The 6,335-nt window shown below is 28.7% G+C and overlaps 1 protein-coding gene across 1 annotated transcript in view; it reads left to right on the top strand.

Moving 5' to 3' along the window:
* Positions 1-6,335, top strand: part of LOC108751197 — a 51,592-nt gene that overhangs the window by 921 nt on the left and 44,336 nt on the right. The window lies entirely within an intron of this gene.

Consider the following 6,335-nt stretch of genomic DNA (forward strand, 5'->3'; position numbering starts at 1 on the left):
TATTACAAACGTGGAAATATTATGTATTATACGTTGAGAGTATGCAACATGATTTGCATATAGGTACAATATATTGCAAAAAAGACAGCATTCATGTTTCAAATATTTTGTTTTTCATTTCCATGCCATAATTATTAATTTTTTTTTGTATACGTACATTTCGTTAGTAATATGCAAGCTCATTATTTGTGAAATATGAAAAAATTTAAATGGAAAAATTAAAACGTAAAAAATTGAATTGACATTTTATGAATGCACAACTTTTCTAATTTAATCCAGTCGTATATGAAAAAAAAGTTTTATAATTTTATTAATATTTCCTATAGTATTTTCTTTTTAACAAATTCTACATTCCCTTTTTGTCGTTAATGTAAATCACGCATTATATGACAGACATTATCAAATTTCATTTTCTTGTGTAAAAAATTTTTACTTGCATTGTTCTCTCTTGCTAATAACTTAATCGTTGTTTTCATCACATGCTCATGAAATTACTTTATCATAATTAGCACCACAAATATATCGCACACGAATCTTCTAAGAAAGTAAGTATACATTGAATCAGATATAAAAAGTAACAAGAACGATATTTAATTAAGTCGATTCACACAACATTGCTGAAGTGACGCGATACTCATTCAAATCAAACGACTTGCGAGATAATTTCGTTCACAATGATGAAAGTAACACAAACATAATTATTGTGCCTAATGAGATTTCACAGTTATCGAGTACATCGATGTAAATAATAAACTCAAACCCTTTTGTTTTATCTTGAAATCATTCCCTTCATTCTGATTATATATTGACAATATAACAACGAAAAGGATTACTAAATTTTAAAATACATAATATAATATGGCTCAAGTAATAAAATTAAAAAAAAAATGTTAAATAGAGTTACGAGCCAAATACAGTGGTTACAGTGATTCTGAATAGAATTAAGTAGAAAAAAGGCCCCTATTAGATATCGACTTCATTTTGAGTAAATGCTAAAAGTCTACAGGCAGAATTTAAAAAAATAATAAGTCATTTTAAAGAGAATTTAATAAGTTTTAAGATAACTTTATATAAAATTTAATTCAAATTTCATTTTTTTTTAAATTAAAGAAATGTAAAAAGTGAATAAACCGTAAAGTCAAAAAATTGTGCTCCTAATATAAGATGCCTCGAAAAATCGATAATAAAACGCAAAGTATATCAGTATTGCAATTAGAAAACTTTATTTAATATTTCTAAAATACAAACAAACACAGCCAGCGTGTGCGAAAAGTAAGCATGCGATAGATTGTACCCAGAACTCGTCTCCAAGTAGTTGGAATCAAGCATTGCAGAAATGAGCACTTTTTTATTATTGTATAATATTTATACTTTAGCAACGATTTTCATTATAACATAGGAGCATGGGTTATTTCATATTAAAAATACCTTGACTATCTCATATTACGATTTCAACGCCTTATGGTTTTATGATCATCAAATCTAACTTCTATAATTAAAAAATTTAACATATCCCGTATTTTTCTATTAATACGATCTTACTTTATCACTACATGAAGAATTTGTTGCTAAATATTTATTTTTGTATTAAATAATAAGCAAAGTTTAAAGGTTCATCTCAATGAAACTTGAAGGCATCCAAATTCTAAAATCTTGTTTTACAATGACTACAGGCATCTAACAATGAATTTTCTATTAAATAGTTTTCAATCCAAGAACAATAAATTCATGGTGGAAACAACAGATAGTGTTTTTACTAGTTTAATAGAAACAGCGCTATCTCATACGTTATTACGCGCCTATCTAATAATAGGAGGCCTTCCTCACATTAAAAAAATGGAATATTCTTTTAGATAGTGATACTTATAAGAGTAAAGTAGGATTCTGTCAGGAATATGACTAATGATCTACGCAGTATTTTTATTAGATGGAAAAACAAAAGTTATATAGAGAATTTGACATATCGAAGGTTACTTGATATGTTTACTGATGGTATCCCCCAGAGCTAGCTAAATAAAATTTACCTAAAAGGTTTATAAGGTTGAATATCCGCTAAAAATTATTGTTTTAAGCATTAATTGCCCATTATATTATTTATCTCTCTTTTTACATTGAATCATTAATGATAGTATTCCTGAGTCAGGTGAAAAACAGCTTCCATTTGGTGGAAATTAAATAAGACTTGTTTTGACCTATACGTTGGCTTCCTTAGATGTAATATCTCTCTTTACTAATGTTTCCATAGAATTGGCATCTGAGAGCATTATTAAGAGATGGGATCACATATCACGCAATATCATTATACCGTTGGAAGAATTCTTAATAGTTTTACACTTCGTTCTGAATTTCACTTTTTCCTCTTTTAATAATAATTATTATAAGCAAATTTATGAGACCCCTGTGAGATCATTCTTATCTCTTATTATAACGGAAATAGTTTTACAGAACTTCTTTTCTATTTTCGATACGTTAACGATATATTTTGGCAGCTCCTTCTGACACCTTGACATTCAAAATATTTTTAATTCATTATATGAAAGACTACAATTAATCATGGAAATTTAATGTTAGAATGAATTTTTTAGACACGATGAAAACGGAAATTATTGATGAAAACGGAATTATTTTTGACAGATACCATAAGCGAACCTTTTCAGGCAAATTTCTTAATTTTTATTCTCACCCTATCTGTTATAAGAGGGGTGTTATTATGAATTCTGTCTCGACAGAATTTTATTACTATCTCATTGTCGCTTTCAACAAAACAATTTTACTGAAATTATTCATATTTTTTTAAACAATGGTTTCTCTACAATTTATTTTTTTCATTCTATACAAAATAGATTAAATTATCATACTCACAGGAATAATACTGTAGATAAAAATACCTAAACGGAATAATACTGTAGATAAAAATGCCTGGCTTTTCACCAAAAAATAAAAACACAAATAAATTCTTTACAGTTCCTTATGTTAGATCGATCTCGGAAAGTTTTATGCCTGTTGCGCTTAAACTAAATTACAAAATTAGCTTATTCCCGAACATGTTGAAACATTGCATAAAAAGAGACAAAGATCAATTGGATACACTTTCTCATAAAAATGTAGTTTATAAGATTTCATGCGACGATTGTGACGCTAGCTATGTTGGTCAGACGAAGAGGAAGTTAAAAACGAAATTACAGAAGTATATGTCTGATATAAAAAAGAACAGAATCTCCATCTGTCATTACTGATCAATATATTAATTGCAACCACAATTTAATTGAAATGACGTTAGAATTTTAGATTGTAAACTTTCTTATAATAAATGTTTGGTATCAAAAATAGTTTACATAAAGAAGCAAAGACAACTTGAATAGGCAAAATGATCACTTCATGAATCCTATTTACATATTATACAATCTTTTTCCCCTTCCTGATCATCTATTTTTTCCTCTTCTTAGTTTACCCTTTCCTTAATAACGACTTGTGTTTTCTGCTCTTTGTTATAATATCATTACAATATAGAAAAATTAATTGTATTGAGACGTTTCTTATCGCAATTTTGCTTCGTATTCTAATAATCTTTTAAACTCTGATTGATTGTAATTATATTGCGTCGTTACGTGCTACGTCTTTACTAAGATAACTTGTATTAACATTTCCTTTTACTCCAAATCGCATTATATTTTTACAATTACTTAAATTAATTTATACATTGATTATATTTGTTTTACTTATTGTGCTCTTATAGTTTCTACTATTTCTCCGCATTTTAACAGATTTTGTATCTCTATTATTTTACGTATATTAACAGATTTAATATTTCACCGTTTTTATCTACTCTCTCTATGACATTCTACAATAATTTTATAAAATCTAATTGTAATGGTAACTTTTGCGGTTAATCGCATGTATTTGTCATAGCATTTCATTTTTTAACCAAAAGCAATCATATGGACTCAAGACATATGCCATTGTTTTATTACATCAAATATAAAATTGTATTTTCCGTTTACTGTGTTTCTATAGTTAACCGTCAATAATTTTATTATGTTTATATCTATAATTGATTACATGTTTAACATTGATAATGATCCAATCGTGGTTCGAAACGTTTGTCTTTTAAACCTTTTCACTTGTAATTTTATGTTAATATATATCTTTAATACTAAATTCATTGTATTTGGCTTATAGCCCTTTTCAACATTATTTTTTTCAAGTTTACTAAATTAAATAAATCTTATTAATATTTCTTAAGTCTTAGTAATCACTTCGATTTAGCACTTAAAAATCCGAGCTCCGTATGCTTTCCAATCTATTTCGCTAAGCAAATATATTTAGCTTCAATTTTATTTCTCTAGCCGAAATTTTTTAATGTTTTATATTTACATACTCCCGCAAAAAATGGGCCACTGTAAAGTGACTCATATTTTTTTTGCGAGTGAGTATACTTTCTGTTAATTAAATCTCTTTTCTGGAAATCGAATGTTTGCGATAGAATCCCGTTTGATGGACGATTAAAGCTGACTTCCATGCTTCAGTTGCCCACGCTCTACATTACTTCAAGGGAGAAAATCAATGTATTAAATTTTTACGTGGCTGTACCATGGAAACCGCAAGCAAAAAAGATTGCGTTTCGTAGATTGTAGAGACTATCACCGCGTTTGAGATTAATTAACGTTGCAAAGCATTATAATGCCAATTTATTGTTACGATGGAACCTTTAAAAGCTACGATTTGATCATACCGTTCCATTTCGCAATCTCAATTTATTTATCGTTGAGCAATTTCTATTACAAAAGAGATGAACGATAAAACGGTTATTTAGTCTTTCAATTTTCCTCTGCAAGAAACACGTCGACCATATATAATAAGTGCATATAGTTACAATGTGTAATTCATTACAGTAATCTAACTACAATGTTCCTACGTAAGTATTAATTGAGTCTATTGCCATTATAACAATTACGCTCTTGTGATTTTTGTTTTATAAATATAATGATGGACTTCGATATGTCATCATCGATACTAAAAGCTTCAAGAGATATATGAAACTTTGATAATTAAAAATATTTTTAATTATTCAAGTAAATTTAATGATAAATAATAGAAAACATAATCATTTATTTTATTTATGAATACAACAATTTTGATTTTACATTCAATGAGATTCAAAGCACTTTCTTCTTTTTAGAATTCTTCATTTTGACATTATGCAATACATTTGAAATTTACATTTTCCATTGATTTACTTTTCACGATTATTGAATTTTTTCACTTCATGGTAACACAAGTAACACAGCAAAAGACATCAAGAAATTAATGCGAGGAATTAAAATGAGATATTGCATATATTAATGAGAGAATTATGCAATGTCGTATAATTCTCATTGAGATTACAAATCAATTAGTTCGTAGTTACGAGCTCAGTTACTTCTTTTACTTTGTCCATATTTACCATACAATTAATATAATTCTAGTAATTATTTTAAATATTATATCCTTAAAAAAATACACGTAATATTATATTGATTGCGTAGCCTTCTCATCAAATTAAACGAAAGACATGTACATTTTTCGAAACAAGAATCCATCTATACATATAATTCCGCTGTGTATACAAAAACGTATCTTGCTCTCGTACCAAGATACCTACTCGTACACCAAAACGAAAACGAATTTTGAGGATATTATAGTTTGTCTCTCGACAAGATTTCCTGAAAAACAGATATTCATTCATATGGAATTGACTACATTATAACGAAAAAAAACAATAAACAAGAAAAGCTTGTTTCCAAAAAAAAACCTACTTCCATTCTTAATACGTGTAATTCTCAACAATATTCACGTATAACGAAGATATATTATACAGGATAGAACGGAGGATTTTTTTTGGCATTTCTCGTGATAATATTTATGTTTCGGAATAGCACATGTTGATTATTTAAAAGTTGTTCTTATTCCTTCTAAGAGCAATCATAAAGGGTGGGCCATCTATTGGTACGTTTTTGAATTTCGTCGTATGGCAACACCAAACGAGCTACAGACCCGAAATTTTGACAGTTTATTAGTCATACCGTCCGCGGCACGAAACAACATGTTTTCTCTTGAAGAGCGTTTTGAAATTTTAAAAACTTATTTTCAAAGTCAGTGCTGTGTCGCCGAAACTGTACGAATTTTGAAAAGAAATATGGGTCGTGATAGAGCACCCACCGAAGGAGCTATACGCAAATTGGTGAGGAAAGTTCGTGAGAAAGGGATGTTAGTGGATGACAGAAGTGGTCCCAGAGCTCGGACAGTGCGCACACCCGAGAATATTGAGGCTGTGGCCCAAAGTGTGAGACAGAATC

Source organism: Trachymyrmex septentrionalis, unplaced genomic scaffold (assembly GCF_001594115.1).
Source record: "Trachymyrmex septentrionalis isolate Tsep2-gDNA-1 unplaced genomic scaffold, Tsep1.0 scaffold410, whole genome shotgun sequence".
Taxonomy (NCBI): Eukaryota; Metazoa; Arthropoda; class Insecta; order Hymenoptera; family Formicidae; genus Trachymyrmex; species Trachymyrmex septentrionalis.